We start from the raw sequence: 25083 nt of genomic DNA on the forward strand, positions 1-25083 counted from the left end.
CATGCTGTCGTTGGGAGCCAGCTGTGCAGCCTGGAGTGTGGGGCTGTGGCCAGGGTGGGTACAGGGAGCAGCATCTGTGTTTACTGTTGGGGTGAACCTGTACTTTGACTGGAGGAGATATTTTCAGTGCTTTACCAGTATTAGTGAAGCATATAATTGAATTTCCTGAAAGTGTCAGAAATGCCAGTAAGCTTAGCAAATGGCTGTGCAGCATGTTGCACATTAATATCAATTTTAATAAAAAATACTGATTGGGATAGATTTCATAGCTAATCTAGAAAAGGTAATAATCCTTGTGGTCTGTCTTAGAAGAGTGAATGGTTTCCACTCAGAAAATTCAGATCTGGGGGCTCATAGTTCATAGCTGTTTTTTTCTTTTCTATTTCTCTCCTCTCTCTCTCCCTCCCTCCTTTCCTTCCTTCCTTCCACCCTCCCTCCCTCCCTCTCTTTCTCTCTCTCTCTCTTTTCTTTCTTCTCTTTCGTTTCTTTCTTTTCTTTCCTTTCCTTTCTCTTTCGTTCTTTCCTTTCTTTCTTTCCTCTGTTGCCCAGGCTGCAGTGCAGTGGTGGGATCATTACTCACTGCAGCCTTTAATTCCTGGGCTCAAGGGATCCTCCTGCCTCGTCTCCTCAGTAGCTGGGACTATAGGCATGTGCGACCATGCCTGGCTAAATTTTAAAAAATATTTTTTAGAGACAGAGTCTCACTATGTTGCCCAGGCTGGTCTCAAGCTCCTCAGTTTCCTGAGTAGCTGGGATTACAGGTATGAACCACTGTTCATGGCTGTCATGGCTGTTTTTTCTTTTTAATTTTCAATTAAAATATATACCAAATGAAAAGTGCACAAACCGTAAACATACAGATTGATGAATTTTCACAAAGGGAATGCACTCACATAACTACCACCCAAATCAGGAAGTTGAATACTGCCAAATTTCCAGTATCCCCCCTCCCAATCCCTACCTGCTTTCCCCTCCAAATCACTCTCTTGACTTACAATGCAATCGATGACTTCTGCCTGTTTCTGAATTCTATATAAGGAGAATCATATAGCGTATCCTTTTTGTATCTGGCCTCTTTTGCTTAGCAGGATATTTGCAAGATTTATCCACATGGGTATGAATAGTAATAGTTTATTGATTTACATTCTTATATAGTATGAATATATATCACGGTTTATCCCTTCTATTCATGGACGTTTTGGTTGTTTTACAGTTTTAAAAAATTATTTATATTTTAAATTTCATTTTCAACTTTTGTATACTGTTAAATTACCAAACAATAAACTACTTAAGAACATAACCTAAATATTTTGGTTAACTACATTCTGGAGCGGAAAGGCATTAGTGTTAGTCTTAGGTGGCAATGAGCTTCACAGAGACACACAGAGAAAGCAAAGTGAAGAACAAGGCAGTCTCTCCCTATTTATGGCATGGCAAAGCAATTCAGAATGCATTCGCTATTTCTATAGATAAATTTTCTAAAGTATAATGTGGGAAAATTTAATATTCCAATTTGTGAAAACAAGAATTATCAGACTGTCACATTTCAATGACTTAAGTAGCCAAACCATACATCAAGCTTGTCTAACCCATGGCTGGTGGCCACCATATGGCCCAGGATGGCTTTGCATGTGGCCCAACACAAAGTTGTCAACTTTCTTAAAACATTATGAAGGGCCAGGCGCGGTGGCTTACGCCTGTAATCCCTACACTTTGGGAGGCCGAGGTGGGTGGATCACCTGAAGTCAGGAGTTTGGAACTGCCCCAGCCAACATGGTGAAACCCCGTCTCTACCAAAAATACAAAAAGTTATCCAGGCATGGTGGCATGCACCTGTAATCGCAGCTACTCAGGAGGCTGAGGCAGGAGAATTGCTTGAACCTGGGAGGCAGAGGTTGCAGTGAGCTGAGATTGTGCCACTGCACTCCGGTTTGGGTGACAGAGCAACACTCCATCTCAAAAAAAAAAAAAAAAGATTTTTTGGAGTTTTTGTTTTGTTTTGTTTTAAGCTCATCAGCTATTGTTAGTGTTAGTGTATTTTATATGTGGCTCAAGACAATTCTGCTTCTTCCAATGTGGCCCAGGGAAGATTGGACACACCTGCCATAAATGGAATTACAATGTTGTGCATAAGATATCCTCAAAAGACTGTCATAATGTATTTTGTGGAAATAGTTCTCTTCATTTCTATGATTAGATGGATTACCAATAATTTATAGTTCATTATTATGAGTAATGCTGCAATGAACATTCCCCATACGTCCTTTGGTATACATGTTTGTATTTCTGTTGATTATATATCTAGAATTGGAATTGTTTGGGCATGGGATACATAGATGTTTGGCACTAACAAACAGTTTTCTAAAGTGCTTATACCAGTTTACATCCCCAGGCACAGGTGTTTAAAAAGTTAGCATTGCTCCAGATCTGTGTCAACCATGGTGTTTCCAGTCTTTTAAAATTTTAGCCCTTGTCTGGGCATAGTGGTTTTACTTCCTATTTCCTTGATGACTTTTGAAGTTGAGCACCTTTCCGTATGCTTACTGGCTGTCTGGATAACCCGTTTGGTGAAATTACCTTTTCAAACTCTGGAGCATTTTCCTATTAGATTATCTTTTTCTTATTGATTTTGAACACATTCCTTATGTCTTCTGGACATCAGACCTTAATTGGATACATGAACTACAAATCTCTCTGGTTTTTCTTTCATTTGAATTGATTCTGAGCTGGGCATCAGTCTTTATGAAGCTAGTGTCTTTCCGGTATGTCCTTATTGCTAGGATGATTAACCCTTTTCAGGGTCTCCAGCCGAAGTCTGGAGTGTGTATTTACCCAGTTTTTCTACCTTTGTGTTCCCTAAACTCTTCATAACTGCTTGCATATCAGCAAATGCCACAAAGGAAAACATGTCCCCAAACATTTGGCTCACGTCTTTGTACCACCCTTTCCTTCGTGATCTTGAATACCTAGGTTCTTGCAAGGACTTGGGTCTTTGGTCTTCAAACAGATTTTTTGTTTTGTTTTGTGTTTTGTTTAATGTTGTGTTTAATATTTAATGTTTTGAACTTTTCTGGTTGTTACTGGTGGTAGGGTTGGTATGGTTGCAGGTAAAATGTCCACCCTGCCAAAGATATATTCATTTCCTAACCTTCAGAACCTGTGCATATTACCTTAAATGATAAATGAGTGATACTACCTTATGTGGCCCCCCCAAAAATGTTAGTAAGTTAAGGATCTTGAGAGAAGGTTCCTCTCCTAGATTATATTGGCAGGATCTGAGAGAAGGTGCTTCTCCTGGATTATCTGGGTAGGATCTTGGGAGAAGGTCCTTCTCCTGGATTATCTGGATAGGATCTTGGGAGAAGGTGCCTCTCCTGGATTATCAGGGTAGGATCTGAAAAGAAGGTGCCTCTCCTGGATTATCTGGGTGGACCCTAAGTGCAATCACATATGTTCTTATAAGAAAGACGGAGGGAAATTAGACAGAGACACACAAAGAGAAGGTGAAGTGAAGACCTAGGCAGAGATTACAGTGTTGTGGCCTGAACCAAGGACCATCTGCAGCCACCAGAAGCTAAAAGGGACAAGGAACGATTTTCCCCTAGAGCCTCTGAAGGGAGTATAGCACTGCTAACATCTGGACTTCAGACTTCTGGCCTACAGAACTATAAGTGTGATGGTTAATTTTGTGTGTCAGTTTGACTGGGCCATGGGATACCCAGATATCTGGTTAAGCATTATTCCTGGGTGTGTCTGTGAGGGTGTTTCTGGAAGAGATGAGCCTGTGAAGGGGTGGACTGAGTAGAGCAGATGGCCCTCACCAATGTGGGTGGGCATCATTCAACCCCTCAGGTCCAGTCCCGATGGAAGAAAAAGGCAGAAGAAGGTTGACTTCTCCCTGCCTGAATCCATGAACTAAGACATCGATCTTCTGCCCTTTGACTAAGACACCATCAGGGCTCCTGGTTCTCAGGCTTTTAGACTCAGACTCAGATTGACACCACTGGTTTTCCTGGGTCTCCAGCTTGCAGGGGTCAGGTTGTGTGACTTAGCTTCCAAAATTGTGTGAGCCAATTTTGGATTTTTTTTTTAAGACAGTCTGGGTTGCTCAGGCTGGAGTGCAGTGTTGTGATCTCAGCTCACTGCAACCTCTGCCTCCTGGGTTCAAGCAGATTCTCCTGCTTCAGCCTCCTGCAAGTAACTGGGCTTACGGGCACCTGCCACCATTCCCAGCTAATTTTTGTATTTTTAGTAGAGATGGAGTTTTGCCATGTTGACCAGGCTGGTCTCAAACTCCTGGCCTCAAGTGATCCACCCATCTTGGCCTCCCAAAATGCTGGGATTACAGGTGTGAGCCACTGTGCCTGGCCTCATTCTAGATTTTCAATACGCATATCTATCTGTATATCTCCTTTTGTTCTGTTTCTCTGGAGGACCCTAATAACAGAATAAATTTATTTTTGGTTATTATTTTGCTTGTTTGTTTGTTTGTTTGTTTGTTTGTTTTTTGAGGCAGCACTTTACTCTGTCGCCCAGGCTGGAGTGCAGTGGCACAATCATAGCTTATTGCAGCTTTGATATCCCTGGCCCAAGCAATCCTCCCCGCTTAGCCTCCTGAGTAGCTGAGACTATAGGTGCATACCACCAAAACAAGCTAATTTTTCTGATTTTTAGTATAGATGGGGTCTCACTATGTTGCCCATGCTGGTCTCGAATTCCTGGGCTTGAGTTGTCCTCCCGCCTTGGACTCCCAAAGTGCTTGCGTTACAGGCATAAGCCACCACACCTGGCCAGATTTCTGTTTTAAGCCACAGTGTTTGTGTAATGTGTTACAGCAGCCACAGGAAACCTATACAGTTGGTCTGACATAAATTAATTTGTCTGTAACATTTTAAAATGAATAGTAGTTTAATAATTTTGTTGCATTGTTTCTAGATTTTAATTGTGATTTCAGAATGAATTGGTAGAATGCAGTTCTTTCTTTATAGAGGTGATAGGTGTGTAATTTTTAATACATTGTGAAAAGGCACATAATAGAATAGACTTCAGGCTCTTTTATTGTAATAATGAACTCAAGAAACTCATTTGATGTTATTCTGGTAAGTTGAAGTTTGTGCCCATTATTAGTTTTCCTTATTGTAGTATAGTCTTGTGTTTGTCAAAAGAAGTTGTTGAGATACTTGTTAAAAACATAAGAGTGGGGGAAAAGATATAATGGAACCATTATAGATGAAAAAATTGGATCTATAGTCCATATAGATTGTTTAATCAACATAATCATTATTATAATTTACAGGAAAAACTTGATAGTCATGTTTATTCTGACCACGTGTAACCTGTCACTGGGGATACTTTTTAAAAGAGAAAACTATCTTGTCCTTATGACAGTTAATTGCTAAACACAGTAGATGCACAGAAACCCAGCTCTTGTTTTCCTGAGGGGGGACTGTGATATTTAATGGGATGGGAGTAGCCATTGTCACATCAGCAGGTCATGGGATCTTACCAGTCATAGCCCCTGTAACAGTTGCTTGACTTTTTTGGATATACACTTCTCTGCAAGCCCTTGAGAGCAAAGTCTATGTCTTTATGTATTCACGGATTCATTCAATAGTTATTACTCCCTTACTTTGTAGCAGGTACTATGCCGGGTACTGAAGATACTTTAAACAGCAAAAACTGACATAGTTCCTGTTTTCATGGTGTCTAGTGGGAAACAAACAACCAAATAATCATAAAAATAAGTATCTTATGACAAACACAGATAAGTGATCTGAATGAAAGGAATGGACATGAGTCCTTGAGAACTTGGAACAACAGAGCTTGACCTAAACTGGGGGATTAGGAAAGCTTCCCTGAAGAAGAAATGATGAACTGATGAGTAGGCTTTGACTGGCAGGAGCAGTGGGGAGGGATTAAGCATTTCAGGCAGACAAATCAGCTCACACAGAGTCATATGATGCAAAAAAAAAAGCATAGCACTGATGAGGAATTGAAGAAAGGCCAAATGGGACCAATGCCCAGAGAGTTAAGAGATGTGTTGAGAGAGGTGACTCTAGGAGGGCAGCTCCATGCAGAACCTTTTCAGTCAAGCCAGGGGCTCTGATCTTTATCCAAGAGCAATGAAGATCTATATTAGTTTTCTAGGGCTGCCATTACAAAATGCCACAGACTGGATGGCTTAAACAACAAACAGAAATGTATTGTCTCACACTCCCAGAGGCTGAAAATCCAAGATCAATGTGTCCACAGGGTTGGTTTCTTCTGAGGCTTCTCTCCTCAGCTTACAGATGGCCACCTTCTTCCTGTGTTCTCATGTGGCTTTATCTCTGTGCACCTACATCTCTGGTGTTCTTCTAAGGATACCAGTCCTACTGGATTAGAGCCTCACCTTTATGACCTCATTTAACCTTAATTACCTCTTTAAAGACCCTCTCTCCAAGGATACTCACATTCTAGATACCGGGGGTTTGGGCTTTAACATGAATTTTGGAGGGAGACACAATTCAATCTATTAACAGAAGCTATTAAAGATTTTTAAGCAAGGGAGATACTGGCTGTAATTTACAGATTGAGAATATCATCCTAGTTGTACTGCAGAGAAAAGATCAGAAGGAGCCAAAGTCGACTCAGGATGGTTAGTTGGGAATCTACTGCAGAAGCCTAGGTAAGGCACAATACCAGTTGGGATTTTGGCATGGTAGTATAGATGGATGGGAGAGAGATTTAGGAAGCAAAATCAGCACGATGCAGTGATGGATTGAAGCATTCAATAGAAGGAATGGGAGAAAGGAGATTTCAAGATCGATTCCAAGTTTTTTGACTTGCACAGTTGCAATAAGGGACACTGGAGAAGACTAGGTTGGAGACAGATGAGTTTGGTCTTAGATCTGAGTCTTAGATCTAAGATGAGGTGCTGCTTTCAAGACATCCATATGGAAATAAGTAGGCAGTTGGCTATTTGAGTCAGGAGTTTGGAGGAGAGATTTGAAATATGGATATGAATTTGAGAGGCTTGGGCCTACAGATAGTAACAGCAGCTAGTGTACTTCCTGGCATATTTTAAATTCTTGATAAATGTCTTTTGAATTACAATTGTGGTCTACACTGTTTCTTTACATGAACTGGAGCAGAGTTTAAAGATAGTTCATAATCATCTCTTTAGAAATGCTGTCTGTTGAAGAACATAGTAGAATGCATCTCTAACTAAACAAATTATTCTTCAGATCATAGCATAGTGTGTAGGTAATTTTCTTTTCTAGTAAGAATTTTGGAAAGAGGTTGGAAAATGAACTCAAGTTATGAGACTCTGGAAATTTGGTACCTCTTTTCATTTTCTTTGCTTTTTTGAGACAGGATCTCTCTCTGTCCCTCAGGCTTGAGTGCAGTGGCACAATCACGGCTCACTTGCAGCCTTACCCTCCAGGCTCGATCCTCATACTTCAGCCTCCCACATACTTGGGACTACAGGCATGTACCACCATGCCTGGCTAATTTTTAAATTTTTTTATAAAGATGGGGTCTCACCATGTTGCCCAGACTGATCTTGAACTCCCGGACTCAAGTCATCCTCCCACCTTGGCCTCCCAAAGTGTTGGTATTACAGGCGTGAGCCACTGCACTCAGCAGCCTCTTTTTAGTTTTTGCAAAAGCCCTGCAGCCTGCAGCTGTCTAATCGGTTACGTAGCCTCCTATATCGTCAAGAAGTTACCTCCATGGGTGCCTGAACAGGAGTGTGCTGCAAATGTGTCAGCATCACAACAAACAGCAGAGACTCAAAAGATGTGTTAGCAATTACCACAGCTAAACTACAGAGAATGAGAAAGATAGGGGCCCATGGTCTTATCAAAATGGTCTTCTGTCAGTAGTTCACATCACTGTTTCCTGGATTATTAATGGCTTTGGCTGAGCCAGGTGGGATGCGGTGTTCAGATGGCCAGATAAGCTAAGAAGTATCCCTCGGACTTTGGATCCTGGGCTGCAGAGTGGAAGAAGTATGCAAACCCAGCCTTTCTTGTTTCATGTGAACAAAAAGGGTGCATGTTTTAAAAAGACAGCCAATAATATTGGCTTTAATTATGATAGTAGTTGCTGTTTGTTTTGTCCTAGCACAGAACAGTAGGCATGTAGGTACGGGAAAAAATGGCACAATAAATATCTGTCTTGGGCTGGGCATGGTGGCTCACACTTCTAATCCCAGCACATGCTCCTATAGTCCTAGCTCTCTGGGAGGCTGAGGTGGGAGGATCATTTGAGCCTGGGAGGCCCAGGCTGCAGTGATCCATGACTGTGCTACTGCATTCCAGCCTGGGTGACAGAGCAAGACCATGTCTAAAAAAGAAAAATAGTCTGTCTTCCCACATTCTCTTATTTTAAAATGGAATTTTAAAAGAATTGCAGGAAATAACATACTGAGAAATAGATTTAATGTTGCCCTGTTAGTCACAGCTTCATTTTAAAATAAGTATTAAAACTCAATACTGATTTGAGTATCCACCATGTGTCAACCTGAGGCTTCCGTGATCCTTGCCCTCACAGTGCCCACAGTCCAGCCTAGGAGATGCCCCTTAACCAGTGATTACAGGTCTGATCAGAGTAATGAAAAGAACCCTACAAGTTACCGAGTGGATTTACCTGGACTAGCATGCCAGGGAAGGCCTCTCTGGGGAGGTGTCATCTAGACTCAGGGTTCAGAGATGAGTGAGAATTAAAGAGATGGAGGAGCCAGCATGCTGACATGCCAGGACTCAGGAATGTGGCAAGCCCCCCCGACGTGAGGCTGGAGTGAAGGGACCAGCTGGCACCCAACCATGTTAAGAATTGTGAATTTTATCCTAAGGGCAACAAATGCTGGGAAACTTTCTAAGAATGGTAGTGACATAATCAGATTTATGTTTTTAAAAGAGAACTATGGCCTCAATGAGAAGAAGCCACAGAAGATGCCACAAGTCCAGTTGTGGTACTTACTAATGCAGGGGAGAGGTGAGAGGTGACATTTTAGATTAGGGCAGAGAATAGGGGCCTGGACTAGAGTGGTAGCAGTGGGCTGGAGAGAATTGGATAGATCAGGTCTGTTTTCCTTTGTAAAAATGTTTTTTTCCTTATTATATAAATAATATGTTTTATTATAGAAGACCTTGAGAAAATATGAGTCCAAATATAAGTCTCCAGTTCCATCTCCCAGGGAATAGCATTATTTATTTATGATGTAATCCTATTAGTCTCTCTTCTGTGCATTTATAATATTCATTTTAAAAACAGAATTTGAATATTGACAATTATATGTGCATTATTTTGTAATCTATACTTTGAATAACATCCTTTTAAGCTTCCAATGTAAATTCTTTGGCCTGTGTTGACAGTTGAAATGCCTTGGCGTCAACTTGTGGATCTCCCCAGGAAGAGCTCCTTGCCAGTGTATATACATAAACCTGAGGCCTGTTTTCAGTTTGCTCATTATGGTCCCATCATGGATGAGACTTATCAGGGGAGAATTCTCTAGCTAATTCTGAATCTAGTTAACTTCTGGCTGCAAGAATGTCTACATGATATGTTGGCATCCAAGCCATGGGAGAAGGGTCTCTGGCAGATGCTTTATTGAAGTCCTACTCCCCAACCCCTGCTGTAGGGCAGGGAACTGTTAGGGGCTTTTTGAGGCTGTTGCTGGGGCTTATGAGATGCTTAAGGAGCTCGACTGCATCTCTGAATGGTCAGAGTAAAAGAGTGTCATAGAATGAACTGCCAAATAGTTTTCTGTAGAGCTGAAATAGAAGTGCTTCCTCAAAACCTGCTAAAGGGGAGATTAAGAAATGAAATTTGATTGGGGGTGTCATCTTGAAACAGTGTGATGACCCTTCTTGACAGGCCAAAAAATAAACCACTACTCTTCTAAATTGGGAATTATGTGCCAGCCCTGTTTCGTTTGTCTAGTTCACTTTGACAGTGATTTAGTTAAGCTTTGCAAAATCCATGGGAGAGGTTTTAGCTTCCTGGGTCAGCAATTTACACCTGTGGCCTGGGAAGTTTTTTTAGGGCAGCCCCAGAAAATTTAGGGAATAACATCTCTTGATTTTAGAGAAATTTCCCATAGAATTTGTTTATTTTCTTCCAGAGTAGATGAGGAGGAAGAGTCTCATAGCCTTGTGCCCTACCCATTTGGATTTGCACTCTTCCTGGTCTCAAGCATCTGACCCCAATGACCAGAGCATAAAGAGAGAAGGGATTAAATCTAGCATCCCAAAGCCCTACCTCAATCCTCCTGAGACCCAGCCTTCAGTATGTCAGGGAAGCACAGGTGCAGGGACTGGTCACAGGTCACAGGTCACAATGCTCCAGGTCACAGGCATTCCTAGGTGTTGATGCGGAGATGATATTCTGTGCCCTGGGTCAGCCTACATGAGGTGGAGACAGCAGATTCCCTTCTGAGAGCTGGAGCAGCCTCTTCAGTCTGTTTTATTCTCACTTAACAAATCTGCAAAGGTGTTAATGTGTGCCAAAGTGTAATGGGTTGTAGGCCTCAGAAAAGGGTGTTTAAGGAACTATGGCACTATCAACTCTCAGTTTTGCATTAGACAAGATTAGCATCTTCCCTTTTTCGTTCTGAAGGCTGTTTGCTTCTTTGCATTGGTAAGTGGCTACCTTCATGGGAGAGGCCAGGGATAGATGGCCAGCTCTTAGTGAATGAAAGGAGAGAATTTGCCTTCAAAGACTGTCATGCAAAAGAACTAAAGATGTTGAAGAAGGCTTTTTCTGTTACTGGTCTAGCTTATGGTTGGAGGACCTTCTGGCTCTTTTGTTGGGGGCAGTGAACTTTTTCTAAGAATAGCTCAGAGGTACTGATCTGTGGCTAGAAGGGGACAATTCTTTATATGTTTATCCTATTGATAACTCGTTCTTCTCCTGCCTAGAGAAGAGCTTTATTTAGTGCCCTTCTGGATCTAGAATTCAGTTTTTACCATAAGTCCAGTATTTCCTTAGTTCTTTGCCCCAAGTACCCATGGTGATGCTGAGAAAGGTTTGCTATAGTAGAATTTGTGGCATGCCCAGGCTGCCAGCCTCATACTTCTCGGTGCTCAGTTTCTTTAGTAGGTGGAACATTTATTTATTCACAATCCCTTAGGACACTACTGTGTTACATGCTAAACCTGCAGAAATGGATCCATTGAAGCCACTACCCTCAAGGAGTTTATAGCATGAATAAATCTTTTTTGTCAGCATTTGTAGTCTAGTGTCAAAGAATAATCCTAACAGCAAATTCTCTACCACCATCTGATAACAGTGCAGTCCGTTTGGCTACCAAACATGTTTCTATAATAAGTTGAACTCATGCAATTGGCTAAAAGGTGAATGATATCAGTTCTTATATGGTTTTCACCCCAGGCCAGGAGAGCCAGACTAGCAGGAATAGAACGATAACCTTTGGCAGGAAAGGAAAGGGCCCTCAGCTCAGCCTTTGCAACCACAGGAGCTCTTTCTGCTGTTTTGTTTTTTTTCCTCTTGATAATTTTCTTTTTATTTTATTTCAGTAGCTTTTAGGGAACAGGTGGGTATTTGGTTACAAGGATAAGTTCTTTGGTGATTCCTGAGATTTTGATGTACCCGTCACCCAAGCAGTGTACACTGCACCCAATGTGTAGTCCTTTATCCCTCACCCCCCTTCACCTTTCCCCCAAGTCCCCAAAGTCCATTATATTATTCTTACATCTTTGTGTCCTTAGCTCCCACTTACAAGTGAGAACATAACGATACTTGCTTTTCTAATCCTGAGTTACTTTGCTTAGAATAATGGTTTCCTACTCTATCCAGATTGCTGAGAATGCCATTATTTCGTTTCTTACTCAGCCATAAAAGGGAACAAAATGGCCGGGCGCGGTGGCTCAAGCCTGTAATCCCAGCACTTTGGGAGGCCGAGACGGGTGGATCACGAGGTCAGGAGATCGAGACCATCCTGGCTAACACGGTGAAACCCCGTCTCTACTAAAAAATACAAAAAAGTAGCCGGGCGAGGTGGCGGGCGCCTGTAGTCCCAGCTACACAGGAGGCTGAGGCAGGAGAATGGTGTGAACCCAGGAGGCGGAGCTTGCAGTGAGCTGAGATCCGGCCACTGCACTCCAGCCTGGGCGACACAGCGAGACTCCGTCTCCAAAAAAAAAAAGGGGGGAACAAAATAATGGCATTCGCAGCAACTGGGATGGAGTTGTATTCAGTATTTTTGTGGCCGACTAATATTCAGTCATAAAAAGGAACGAAATAATGTGGCATATATACCACATTTTTTTTAATCCACATGTTGATTGATGGGCATTTAGGCTGGTTTCATATTTTTGCAATTGCGAATTGTGGGGCTATAAACATGCATATGCAAGCGTCTTTTTTGTATAATGACTTCTTTTTCTTTGGGCAGATATCCAGTAGTGGGATTGCTGGATCAAATAGTAGTTCAACTTTTATTTCTTGAAGGAATCTCCACACTCTCTTCCATAGTGGTTGTATTAGTTTACTTTCCACCAGTAGTGTAAAAGTGTTCCCTTTTCTTCACATCCATGCCAACATCAATTTCTTTTTAAATTTTTAAATTATGGCCATTCTTGCAGGAGTAAGGTGGTGTCTGATTATGGTTTTATTTTGCATTTCCCTGCTAATTAGTGATGTTGAGTCTGCTCTGTTTTAAGAAAATTAGGCTGGGTGCGGTGGCTCACGCCTGTAATCCCAGCATTTTGGGAGGCTGAGACTGGCAATCACTTGAGGTCAGGAGTTCAAGACCAGCCTGACCAATATGATGAAACCCTGTCTCTACTAAAAACACAAAAATTAGCTGGGTCTGGTGGCACACACCTGTAGTCCCAGCTACTAGGGAGACTGAGGCAGGAGAATCACTTGAACCTGGGAGGTGGAGGTTGCAGTGAGTTGAGATTGTGCCACTGTACTCCAGCCTGGGCGACAGAGCAAGATTGTATCCCAGAAAAAAAGAAAGAAAGAAAGAAAAGAAAATAAGTCCCTGTGCCCAGGCTCCCTCCCTAAAGACCTGCACCCCTGGCCTTGAGGGCTCTCAGATGACAGCAAGTTGCACTTTCTCCTGCTTGTTTCTCACTGGGAATCTAGCATTTCCACACTGTTGTTTTTGTGCATTTAAAATATATCCTGTGGCATCCTCTTGCTCCTGTTGTCCAGAAGACCACCAGGATGGCTAATTATGAAAGGATTATTGGCCATACTGTCAGTATGCCAACCAGGAAGAGATAGCCTCTGGCATGGACCAAAGGTGTTCTCTTTTTGCATAGGGAAGGGGCAGGTTGGGTTTTATGCTTCACTGGGCATGTATCACAGAATAGAGTCATACATATTAAGCAGGTTTGGGGAAAAAGCTATACATAGTTAAGGGAGTCCAGCACATGAACAATGAGTAAACATGTAACATACGTCCTATGTCCACTTTGGGGTGGGATTTTAACATTAAAGCAAAGTGGAATTTGGCTCTCTGTCTAAAGGTGAACTATAGGCCACAAAACATAGTCTCTGTAAGCTGGTCAAAACTGGCTTGAGGTCTGCAGTGGTTTATCAGGAAAGAATGTATGTAAGGCCTGTTCTCTGTCCAATCGGAGTTGTAGTGGTCTGGGTTGTAAATCAGAGTTAGGAAGACAATTGTCTGATAGCTCCTATTTTTAGGGAGTTTGGCAAGAGTGTGGTTTTTCTTGTAGCCATAGGAATTTAGGAATTCAGGGCTCTGCCCACCAAGCCCTGAACCCTCTACCTTCTGCCCATGGGTAACTTTTGTTTCCTTACCCTTAGCGTTTGTCTTAGTTGATAAAGAGACATCTATTTTGGTTTCTCAGATCACACTGCCATGAGCTGCTGGCTTGCTTGTGAGGTACCAATTATGTGTGTACACACCCTCTGGTTGCCAGGGGCTTTTAATGGTCCAGAGTGGTCTGAATGGTCTACCCCATCCAATTTCCCCATAATCTCTGGTGCTGACATTCAGGGAGCCACAACAATTGAACATTCATGAACCAAAGAGGTGGCAGTTTGAGCCTTCCATTCCTTCCTTCAGCCTTGCTGCTACACCTTTTCATCTACGAACTCTCAAGAAAGAGAGAGTAACAGCAGCTGTCAGCCCACAGTAGTCCTGTTGGCAGACTCTAAAATGTGGCTCCTCAAATTGCAGCCCTGGCCTGAGCTGGAGAGAGTACCTAGTGGAACTCTGCCCGTTTCACAGTGGTTCAGATCTGCAAGAAATGTATGTCCTGTTTACCATTTCCTGATGGGCATAGGGTGAGGACTCCTAAACTATGGTATTAGTCAGGGTTTTCTGAGAAACAGAATCGACAGGACATACAGATAGAAATTTGTTTTAAGGTAGTGGCTCACACAGTTATGGTAACTGAGAAGTCCCGTGATCTGCCATCTGCGTGCTGGAGACCCAGGAAAACCAGTGGTATAGATCTGAAGGCCTGAGGGCCAGGGAGCCTAGGGCGTAGCTTCCAATCCAAGTCTGAAGGCCTGAAAACCAGAAGAGCCAAGGGCAGGAGAAAATTCCCAGCTCAACTGCCAGGCAGACTTCAGCCTTCAAGTGACCCTCCCACCTTGGCCCTTTTGTTTTGTTCAGGCCCTCAACAGGTTGGATGATGCTCACCTACATTGGGGAGGGCAATCTGCTTTATTAAGTAAAACAAATCAAATGCTAGTATCTTCCAGAAACATCCTTACACACATACCCATATGTAATGTTTAACCAGATATCTGGGCATCCCTTACCCCAGTTGAGTTCACTCATAAAATTAACCATCACAGGCATAGGTATACGTTGGAAATACAGTAGGTTCAGTTTCAGACCACTGCATTAAGCAAATATTGCAATAGAACTAGTCACAGACATTTTTGGTTTCCCAGTGTATGTAAAAGTTATGTTTATATTATACTGTAGTCCATTAAGTAGGCAAAAGAATTTTGTCTAAAAGAACAGTGTGTATACCGTAATTTAAAAATACTTCTAGTCAGGCACAGTGGCTCACACGTGTAATCCCAGCACTTTGGGAGGTGAGGAGGGTGGATCACCTGATGTCAGGAGTTCGAGACCAGCCTGGCCAACATGGTGAAACCCTGTCTCTACTAAAAATACAAAAAGTAGCTGGGCATGTTGGTAGGTGCCTGTAACCCCATCTACTTGGGAGGCTGAAGCAGGAGAATCACTTGAACCCAGGAGGCGTAGGTTGCAGTAAGCTGAGATCGCTCCACTGCCCTCCAGCCTAGGTAACTGAGCAAGACAGCGAGACTCGTCTCAAAACAAAAACAAAATCAAACAAACCGAGAAAAAACCCCAAAACTTTTGCTGAAAATGCTGATGATCATTTAAGCCTTCAGTGAGCTGCAGTCTTTTTGCTGGTGGAGGGTCTGGCTCAGTGTTGATGACTGCTGGCTAATTGGAGTGGTGGTTACTAAAAAGGTTGGGTGTCTATGGCAATTTTTTTTGTTTTGTTTTGTTTTTTGACAGAGTCTTGCTGTGTCACTCAGGCTGGAGTATGATAGCGCAACCACAGCTCACTGTAACCTCTGACTCCCAGGCTCCAGTGCTCCTCCCACCTCAGCCTCCAAAATATCTGGGACTATGGGTACACACCACAATGCCTGGCTAATTTTTTAATTTTTTGGTGGCAACAAGGTCTCACTATGTTGCCCAAGCTACTCTTGAACTTCTGGGTTCAAGCAATCCTCCTGCCTCGGCCCTCGAAAGTGCTGGGATTATAGGCTCGAGCCCCCCGCACCCAGCCACAGTTTCTTTTTTTTTTTTTTGAGACGGAGTCTCGCTGTGTCCCCCAGGCTGGAGTGCAATGGCGCGATCTTGGCTCACTGCAAGCTCCGCCTCCCGGGATCCCGCCATTCTCCTGCCTCAGCCTCCTGAGTAGCTGGGACTACAGGCGCCCACCATCGCGCCCGGCTAATTTTTTTGTATTTTTAGTAGAGACGCGGTTTCACCGTGTTAGCCAGGATGGTCTCGATCTCCTGACCTTGTGATCCGCCCGCCTCGGCCTCCCAAAGTGCTGGGATTACAGGCGTGAGCCACCGCGCCCCGCCACAGTTTCTTAAAGTCAGGCGACGGTGAGTTTGCCAGATCGATTGACTCTTCTTTCACAAAAGATTTCTCTGTAGCATGTGATGCTGTTTGGTAGCACTTTACTCACAGTAGAACTTCTTTCAAAATTGGAGTCAGTCTTCTCAAATCCTGTTACTGCCTTATCAAATACATTTTGGTACTATTCTCAATTTTTTGTTGTCATTTCAACAATATTCACAGCATCTTCACCAGGAATAGATTTCATCTCAAGAAACCACTTTCTTTGCTCATCCGTAAGAAGGAACTCTTCATTCATTCAAGTTTCATCACGAGATTATAGCAAGTCAGTCACATCTTCAGGCTCCACTTCTAATTCTCTTGCTGTTTCTACCACAAAGTAAGTTATTTCTTCCACTGAAGTCTTGAACCTCTCAAAGTAATCCATGAGGGTTAGAATCAACTTCTTCCAAACTCCTGTTAATGTTATTTTGACCTTTTCCTGTGAATCACGAATGTTTCTAGTAGCATCTAGAATGTGAAGCCTTTCCAGAAGGTTTTTCCATTTACTTTCCCCAGATCCATCAGAGCAGTCACTTACTATGGCAGCTATGGCCTTACAAAATGTATTAAGACTTGAAAATAGAAATTAACTCCTTGATCCATGGGCTGCAGGATGGATGTTTTGTTTAGTAGGCATGAAAACAACACTAATCTTTTTGTACATCTCCATCAGAGCTCTTAGGTGACCAGGTGCATTATCAGTGAGCAGTAATATTTGGAAGGGAATCTTGTTCTCTGAGCAGTAGGTCTCAACAATGGACTTGAAATATTCAGTAAGCCGTGATGTAAACAGACGTGCTGTCATCTGGCCTTTGTTGTTCCATTTATGGAGTACAAGCAGAGTAGAATTAGCATAATTTGAAAGGGCCCTAGGATTGGCACATCAGCATTCACTTCAGTTAAAGTCGCCAGCTGCATTAGCCCCTAGCAAGAGAGTCATCCTGTCCTTTGAAGCTTTGAAGCCAGGTATTTACTTCCCTCTAGCTATGAAAGTCTTAGATGGAATCTTCTTCCAGTAGAAAGCTGATTCATCTACACTGAAAATCTGTTTTTAGTGTAGCCACTATCATCAATTATCTTAGCTAGGTTTTCTCTTCTTAGATAACTTGCTATAACTTCTACATCAGCACTTGCTGCTTCACCTCACACTTATAGTTATGGAAGATGATTCCTTTCCTTAAACCTCATGAACTAGCCTCTGCTAGCTTTAGACTTTTCTTCTGCAGCTTCCTCACCTCTCAGCCTTTGTAAAACTGAAGAGAGTTAGGGCTGTGCTCTGGATTAGGTTTGGTTTAACGGAATGTTGTGTCTGGTTTGATCTTCTATCCAGACCAAACATTCTCCATATCAGCAATAAGGCTGTTTCACTTTATTAGTCATGTGTTCACTGGAGCAGCACTTTTAATTTCCTTTAAGAACTTGTCCTTTGCATTCACAACTTGGCTAACTGGTGTTAGTGGCCTAGCTTTTGGCCTTTCTCAGCTTTGACCTGCCTTCCTCATTAAGCGTAATCATTTCTAGCTTTTGATTTAAAGTGAGAGACATAAGACTTGTCCTTTCACTTAGAGGCCATTGTACGGTTATCAATTGGCCTAATTTTGATTTTGTTGTGTCTCAGTGAATAGGGAGGCCCAAGGAGAGGGAGAGAGAAGGGGAACCATGGGTCGGTGGAGCAGTCAGAGCACACATAACATTTACCAATTAAGTTTGCCATTTTACATGGTGTGGTTCGAGGTACCCCAAAACAATTACAATAGTAACATAAAAGATCACAGAGCGCCATAGCAAATATAATAATAGCAAAACTGTTTGAGGGCTGAGCATGGTGGTTCATGTCTGTAATCCTAGCACTTGGGGAGGCCGAGGTGGGCGGATCACTTGAGCCTGGGAGTTCAAGACCAGCCTGGACAACGTGGTGAAATCCTGCCTATACAAAAAAGTACAAAAATTAGTTGGGCACGGTTGTGTGCACTGGTATTCCCAGCAACTTGAGAGGCTTACCTGGGAGGATCGCTTGAGCCCAGTAGGTTGAGGCTGCAGTGAGCTGAGTGCACCACTACACTCCAGCCTGGGCAACAGTGAGACCCTGTCTCAGAAAAAAAAAAAAAAAAAAAGTTTGAATATTGCAAGAATTAGCAAAATGTATGACATGGACATGAAGTGAGCACATGTCGTTGGAAAAAATGGTGCCGATACGACTTGCTCAAGGCAGGGTTGCCACAAACCTTCCATTTGTTTAAAAAAAAAAAAAATCTGTGAAGCACAACAGAGTGAAGTGCCATAAAATGAGACATGCCCAAATCTTATTATCAGTTAGGGAAGGGGAAGTAGATCACTGTTTTGGAAGCTTTTTTGTTTGGCCTCATTCTGTGGTGACCTTAAGTGAGTAAAAACACTCTTTCAGTGGCAACTGGGAGTTATGTAGCACAGTTTGCCAGTATCACTGGACCTTTGGGTGGCCCACACTACCACCTTGTCTCTCCTCACTCCTTGTATTAAGATTCTCCTACAAAAAAGGCCAATAGTTTGTGTGTATATAGGGAAAAATATTTAGTAGAAAGGAAAGAATTGGCTCATGCCATATGGAGACTGGTGAATCCAAAATCCGTAGGGTGGGTTGGCAAGCTGGAAACCCAGAAGAGTCAGTGGTGCGGTTTGAGTCCTAAGGACAGCAGGCTGGAGACCCAAGAGAGCTGATGCTGTGGTTCAAGACAGACTGTCTGTTGTAGAACCAAGCAGGAAGAGCCAATGTTGTGGATGAGGTCTGAAGTCAGTCTGCTGGAAAATTATCTCTTGCTTGGGAGAGGCTGGTCTTTTTGTGCTGTTCAGGCCCTCGACTGAATGGATGAGGCCTGCACACATTATGGAACCAATCTGCTTTATTCAGTCTATCAATTTAAATATTAATCTCATCCAAAAACACTCTCACAGAAATACCCAGAATCATGTTTAACCAAATAGCAGGGCACCCTGTGGCTCAGCCAAGTTGACGTTATTAATCATCACCTCCCTCTTTTGCTTTTTGTTGTCTGTTTATACTGGACCTCTCCTAGCTTTTCTAATATGTTACACTAGTTCTGAACTCCGGGATTTGTACATGCTGTTTATTCCATCTGGAGTGCTTTTTCATCTGGCTCATTCTAATTTACCTATCAGCTGAAATTCCCCTTTCTTACAGGGCACTTCCCAAATTGCCCTGGCTGTTTATTCCCTCTGATATATGTCACCAGAGCACACTACACTTTCCTTAATAACACATATCACAATTAGCGTTCCTTGTTCATTGTCAGCCTTCCCCACTAGACTTTAAGTTCCATGAGGGAAGGGAGCTTATCTGTTTTGTTGTTACATGCCTGGCACTTCCCAGCTGCTAAAGATCATTCACTGAATGAAAGAATGTATTGAAAGCTTACAAGATACTAGATTGATTTTTTTTTTTTTTTTTTTGAGATGGGATCTCACTCTGTCACCCAAGTTGGAGTGCAGTGGCATGATTTGGCTCACTTCAACCTTCACTTCCCAGGCCCAAGCCATCCTCCCACCTCAGCCTCCTGAGTAGCTAGGATCACAGGCATGTGCCACCATGTCCAGCTGATTTTTTTGTGGTTTTCCTTTTTTTTTTTTGAGATGGAGTCTTGCTCTGTTGCCCAGGCTGGAGCCAGTGGTGTGATCTTGGCTCACTACAACCTCCACCTCCCAGGTTCAAACGATTGTCCTGCCTCAGCCTCCTGAGTAGCTGGGATTACAGGCACGTGCTACCACGCTCGTCTAATTTTTTTTGTATTTTTAGTAGAGACGGGGTTTCACCATGTTGGTCAGGCTGTTCTCAAACTCCTGACCTTGTGATCTACCCCCCTCGGCCTCCCAAAGTGCTGGGATTACAGGCGTATGCCACTGCATCTGGCCGCTTTTTGTATTTTTTATAGAGACGGGATTTTGCCATGTTGCCCAGGCTAGTGAAGATACTAGACTCTTGACATACGTAAATACTGTGATCTTCATTTTTATAGACTGAGGCCCAGAGAGGTTAGGACTTGTCCAAGGTCATGTAGTCGTATAAAAGCTGGGCTTTAAATAAAATAATAATGAGTGTAACCATGGAGTCAGGCATTATCCTATTTATTTGACAACTTGCAGCAACCCAATGAGATAAGTAGCCTTTGGATGCCCCACAATAATCTCTGCCTCCTGGTAGTCACACCATAGGAGCCATTTCCATCTCTCAAGAGTCTTGTATCTGGACCTGGTACCTTCTTCACTCTGTAGTCTGGACCATCTTCAGTACTTTTTTCCTCTGCCCCAGTAAATGGGAGCAAGATAGCAAGGTTGCTGGCTAAGCAGATACCCAGTTGAGAAGCAGAATGCTGCTCTCCCCTTACTGAAGGTACTCCTGTTCTTTACAGGTGCCCCTTTGCCTGCAGCCACCACGAATGAGAGAGAGAGAGAGAGAGAGAGAGAGAGAGAGTGTGTGTGTGTGTATGTATGTATGTATGTATGAATGCTTCTCCATGACCATTGTACTCCCCTGAGAGCAACCGTCTCTTCCTGTCTTCCACTTATAGTGACTGAGTGGGAGCTGGTTGGGGAAGCTGGTTTCTTTGAGTTAACATCTCTTAGTGACTTGGGGAAGGGGGTGTCTGGCAGTATCTGGTCCAATAAAAACATTTGATTTTCTGAAATCCAGTATATACCTGTATGTTTTGAGGCTGCCTGTCTTCCCAAGGTGACTTGAGAATACGTCTACACACAGAGAATATTGGGATATTGTTTTCTAACTGCCTATTGCATTGTGTTAAATTACAAACTAATTCCCCAGATGATGGGATAAGTTTTTTTTTCTCTGCCAAGTCACAATATTAATAATGCAGCTAAATATAGCTCTGCTGTAAAACAGTTTAATTTTCAAAGACAATTGGACAATTTTATGGCTGACTTGCTGCATTTGTCTCTAACTACTCAGTTGATATCATGTTGCCACCCTAAAAGATTCTTGCTGATAGTCAAAGGAGAGATGAGTTGTGGGAAGTACAAAGCTTTTCAATTAATTTATGATCCTGTTAAGTATAAAGCCTATAATTACCCTGCGGTTGTTGCCTCTGCCAAAAAAGAAGAAAAGAATAAAGTAAACCCATCTTATGAAAAAGTTCTTTTCTGAACATAAAAGTGGCATGCGAAAAGAAAAAAAAGCTTGTGCCTCCCCTCCTAAGCATGGGAAGGAATTTTGATTTCTGACTTTCTCCTGGCCAGTGAGTTCATAAAGTGATTTTTTTGTGGATAGGGTGATCATTTAGAACTCTCTTCAGATTCTGTTTTTACTTTCTTGATTAGACATCTCATATCTACTCATCCATTCATCTGTCCATTCATGCAACAAATATTTATGAGTGCTACTGTGCCCAGGGACTATTCCAGGTGCAGGGGTTCAGTGGTGAGCATTAACAGGGTTCCTGCCCTCTTGGAGCTCTCATGGGGATGAGGGTGGGGGGAGACAAGATGCACAGAAGTCAGTTAGTCAACCAGGTAAGTTCAAGTGGTGTCGATTGTTGTGCAGAAAATATAGAACTCAGTAATATGATGGCCCGTGGAGTTCAGGGAGAGAGGCAGCTATTCCCTCTCAAACTGCCAGAAATGTTTTGGACTTAGGGAGCTAATGCCTGAGAAAGGCTCCTCATCCCCACCTTCCTATCTGAATTTGCAAGGCGGTGCTGTACACATTTCAAATAGAAATGGAAACCTCTGCAGAAACCTGGCAAACCATTAGCAGAACTCTTTGGACTCTCAGCTCAACTTAAGTAGAGCACATAGCTTCTTTGGTGGGGCGGGGAGGAGGGCATGGGGACGGGGGAAGGCATTCAAAGTCTTAAACAAGAGTAAGGTTCTCATTTGCCACTTTAATCAAGATCATTAAAAATGGAATGTATATTTAAAACTTCCTTATGATTAACTTAATGTAAGTAACTGTATCTGAATTCCTCCATGATGTCTGAAGGCATCCTGACTTAGGAGAGGGAGAGAAGTGTGCCCCCAGATGATATCAAACTTTGACTTTCATTAAATGTCTGCAAGTAGTAAACCTCAAAGGCCTGTAGTATAAAATGGGATAAAATTTCCAAGAATTAGCCATCCTGGGGAAAAAAAAATATTTGGTTTGAAACTCTACTACCATAGTCTGCATATTTCCTCAGCCATTGCATTTTGACAGCTGAAACAACAGACTAAAACTGTAGTTTAAAATACAAGCGCAAACACACACAGATCAGTGCAAAAATACTGTGCTTTTGGTTTCGCCAATAAATATAGAACGTGGGTTGTTTGGCTGAATTCTTGCCCTGTACCTGGCCATACATAAGACACTTCTCCACTGAGCGGACAGCTCTACAGAGAACTCCTGGCAGTAGTGACCAAGACTTTAGGGCTTTGCTCCATTGACCTCATGCAGGGCAAATTTAAGTCAAAATATGTTTCACCTGAAAGAATACCACAGCACTTGACCTGTCCTTGACCCAGTGTGGAACGTTGATTCCTTCTTGAAGCTAGGGAGGCAGTGTCACACGACAGTTCCAAGTAGTCGCTGTAGAATTAGACCACCTGGGCTCACATCCAGACCCCACCACTTACCAGTTGTGCAATCCCGAGTAAGTGGTCTCGTTCACTTTCCTCATCTGAAATGTGGGTATAATAGGGCCAATCCCTTGGGTTGTTGGAAGATTAAATGAAGACCTTATCACAGGCCAGGTGCGGTGGCTCACGCCTGTAATCACAGCACTTTGGGAGGCCGAGGCAGGTGGATTGCTTGAGGCCAGGCATTTGAGACCAGCCTGGCCAACATGGTGGAAACCCCATCTCTACTAAGATACAAAAATTAGCCGGGCATGGTGGCGCACGCCTGTAATCCCAGTTACTTGGGAGGCTGAGGCATGAAAATCCCTCGAACCCGGGAAACGGAGGTTGCAGTAAGCCGAGATTGTACCACTGCACTCCAGGCTGGGTGAAGTAGCAAGACTGTCTCAGAAAGAAAGAGGAAAAAATAAAATAAAAACCTTATCACAATGTGTGGCCCATAGCAAAAAGCTCAGTAAACATTAGCACTCTTGCTGGGTCCACACATACCTTTTCTGGGTTTCATCTGGTTTCCAGGTGGGCTGCCTCTGCGCCTTTGTTTTCCCAGCTGCCCTTTCTCGGTAAAGCGGCATGAAAGTATATGTTCAACAACTGAGGCACTATTGGGAAGAAAGTGTGTGCTGCCCTGAACTCAGCTCTGCATTGCTTTCAGGCTCAGAGTGGTGGAACATGCTCTCGGTGAAATGCAGTGTGACTGGCATCTGTGGCCCTGTGTGTGTAGAAGACATGTTTGGCAGTTTGTTAAGGAATGTAGCTGATTCAGTAGGAGTTGTCTCCAAAGGCTTCCCTGTCAGGCTAACTTGAATGTGTGTGTGTGTGTGTGTCTGCACATGCACCCTCATGAGCACATTGAGACATTGGAAGAGCAAACTGAATGCTCTTCATATTATCTAGGGAGAACCTTGCAAAGCAAGCCAGCAGGCTGGTGGGTCCTTTCTGTTCTGCTCTAAGACATACTGCAAGCCTGGGCAAGGCAGTTGCCTTCTTTTACCTTCATGTACTCATCTGGAAGTGATTATGATGGGTACAAAGAGACATCTGTTCATTACCACATTATTTGTAACAGAAATAAGCAATTGGAAACAACCTTTGGTTGTTTTGTAAACCTCCCGAGGGGTCCTGGGATTGCAGGTGTGAGCCATCATGCCCAGTCATAGCAGTGTCTTTTTTTTAAGCAATTGCGAATAATAGTTATGATATTTGTACTAAAATATACATGCATAGATGAGAGAGTTTGTGATTTGTGCTACTGTGTATGTGTGTGTGTGTGTGTGTGTGTGTATGGAAATAGTGTGGAAAGGATGACACCAAACTGGGAACATGGTTTCCTGTAAGAAGAGAATCAAGGTAAGAGGAGGCCTAGGGGAATTTTGCTTTATCTATTGTATTTGAATTTTATTTTACAATACAATTTATGGTATATTACTTTTGCAAGTATAATTAAAAAAATAATTAAAATGAGCATAAGGCTGACCTAGCAAGGAAAGCCCCATTGCAGAGTGTACAATGACATACTTGTGAAGGTAATAGTTTACATTCTTTCTGCAGGACCCCCACCCACACACCCCACAAGGTTTTAGAGCATTCATACTGGTATGTTTCAGATACTAATTGCCAGTGATTCTTCTTCAACCCAAATCCATGTTCAATTCAGATGCTAAATGAATTCCAGTAATGATGAAACAAAATGGACAAGTGTTTATGGTTAGATGTTGGTTTACAAAGGTGCTTAATATGCTCTGAGTGACTACCTAGACCACAAAAAGCTGGATTATTATATAACTATATTTTATGTTTTATAATAATTTTAAATACATATAAAAGTAGCAAGATGGCTCATGCCTGTAATCCCCGCACTTGGGGATGCCGAGGTGGGAGGATTGCTTGACCAGCCTGGGTAACAAAGCAAGACTGTCTCTACAAAAAAAAGAAAAAATTAGTCGGGTGTAATGGCATGCACCTGCAATTCCAGCTACTCAGGAGGCTGAGGCAGGAGGATGGCTTGAACCCAGGAGGTAGAGGTTACAGTGAGCTATGATTGTGCTAACAGAGTGAGACAATGTCTCAAAAAAAAAAAAAGAAAAGAAAAAAAAAGGTGGCAAGAATACTATTATATAATGGACTTTACATGCCAGTCCCTCCCAAATTACTCTGTGGCAAATCCCAGACAGCATGTCATTTCATCCTCAACTATAGCATTTTAGTTTGTATCTCTAAATTTACTCTTCTAAAAAAACATAACCACAGTATCTTTACCACATATTCAGAAAGTATCCTAAAATATTTAGTACTTATTTACATTTTTTTGATTGTCAAATAACATTTTAAGTTTTTTTAAATTGGGATCCAAA

General features: G+C 42.6%; 1 protein-coding gene across 5 annotated transcripts in view; it reads left to right on the forward strand.

The window, feature by feature from the left end:
* ANKRD6 (ankyrin repeat domain 6) overlaps nucleotides 1-25083 on the forward strand; it is a 204172-nt gene that overhangs the window by 81798 nt on the left and 97291 nt on the right. The window contains exon 1 of one of the 5 annotated variants that reach the window (XM_017958104.3): nucleotides 4743-6667. The exons of 3 other annotated variants lie outside the window; for them this stretch is intronic. The gene's annotated coding sequence lies outside the window, so the exon portion shown is untranslated. Of the gene's footprint in view, nucleotides 1-4742; nucleotides 6668-8344; nucleotides 10627-25083 lie in introns of those variants that run through there. One more of the 5 variants, XM_009205656.4, reaches the window with a different exon arrangement.

Source organism: Papio anubis, chromosome 6 (assembly GCF_008728515.1).
Source record: "Papio anubis isolate 15944 chromosome 6, Panubis1.0, whole genome shotgun sequence".
NCBI lineage: Eukaryota > Metazoa > Chordata > Mammalia > Primates > Cercopithecidae > Papio > Papio anubis.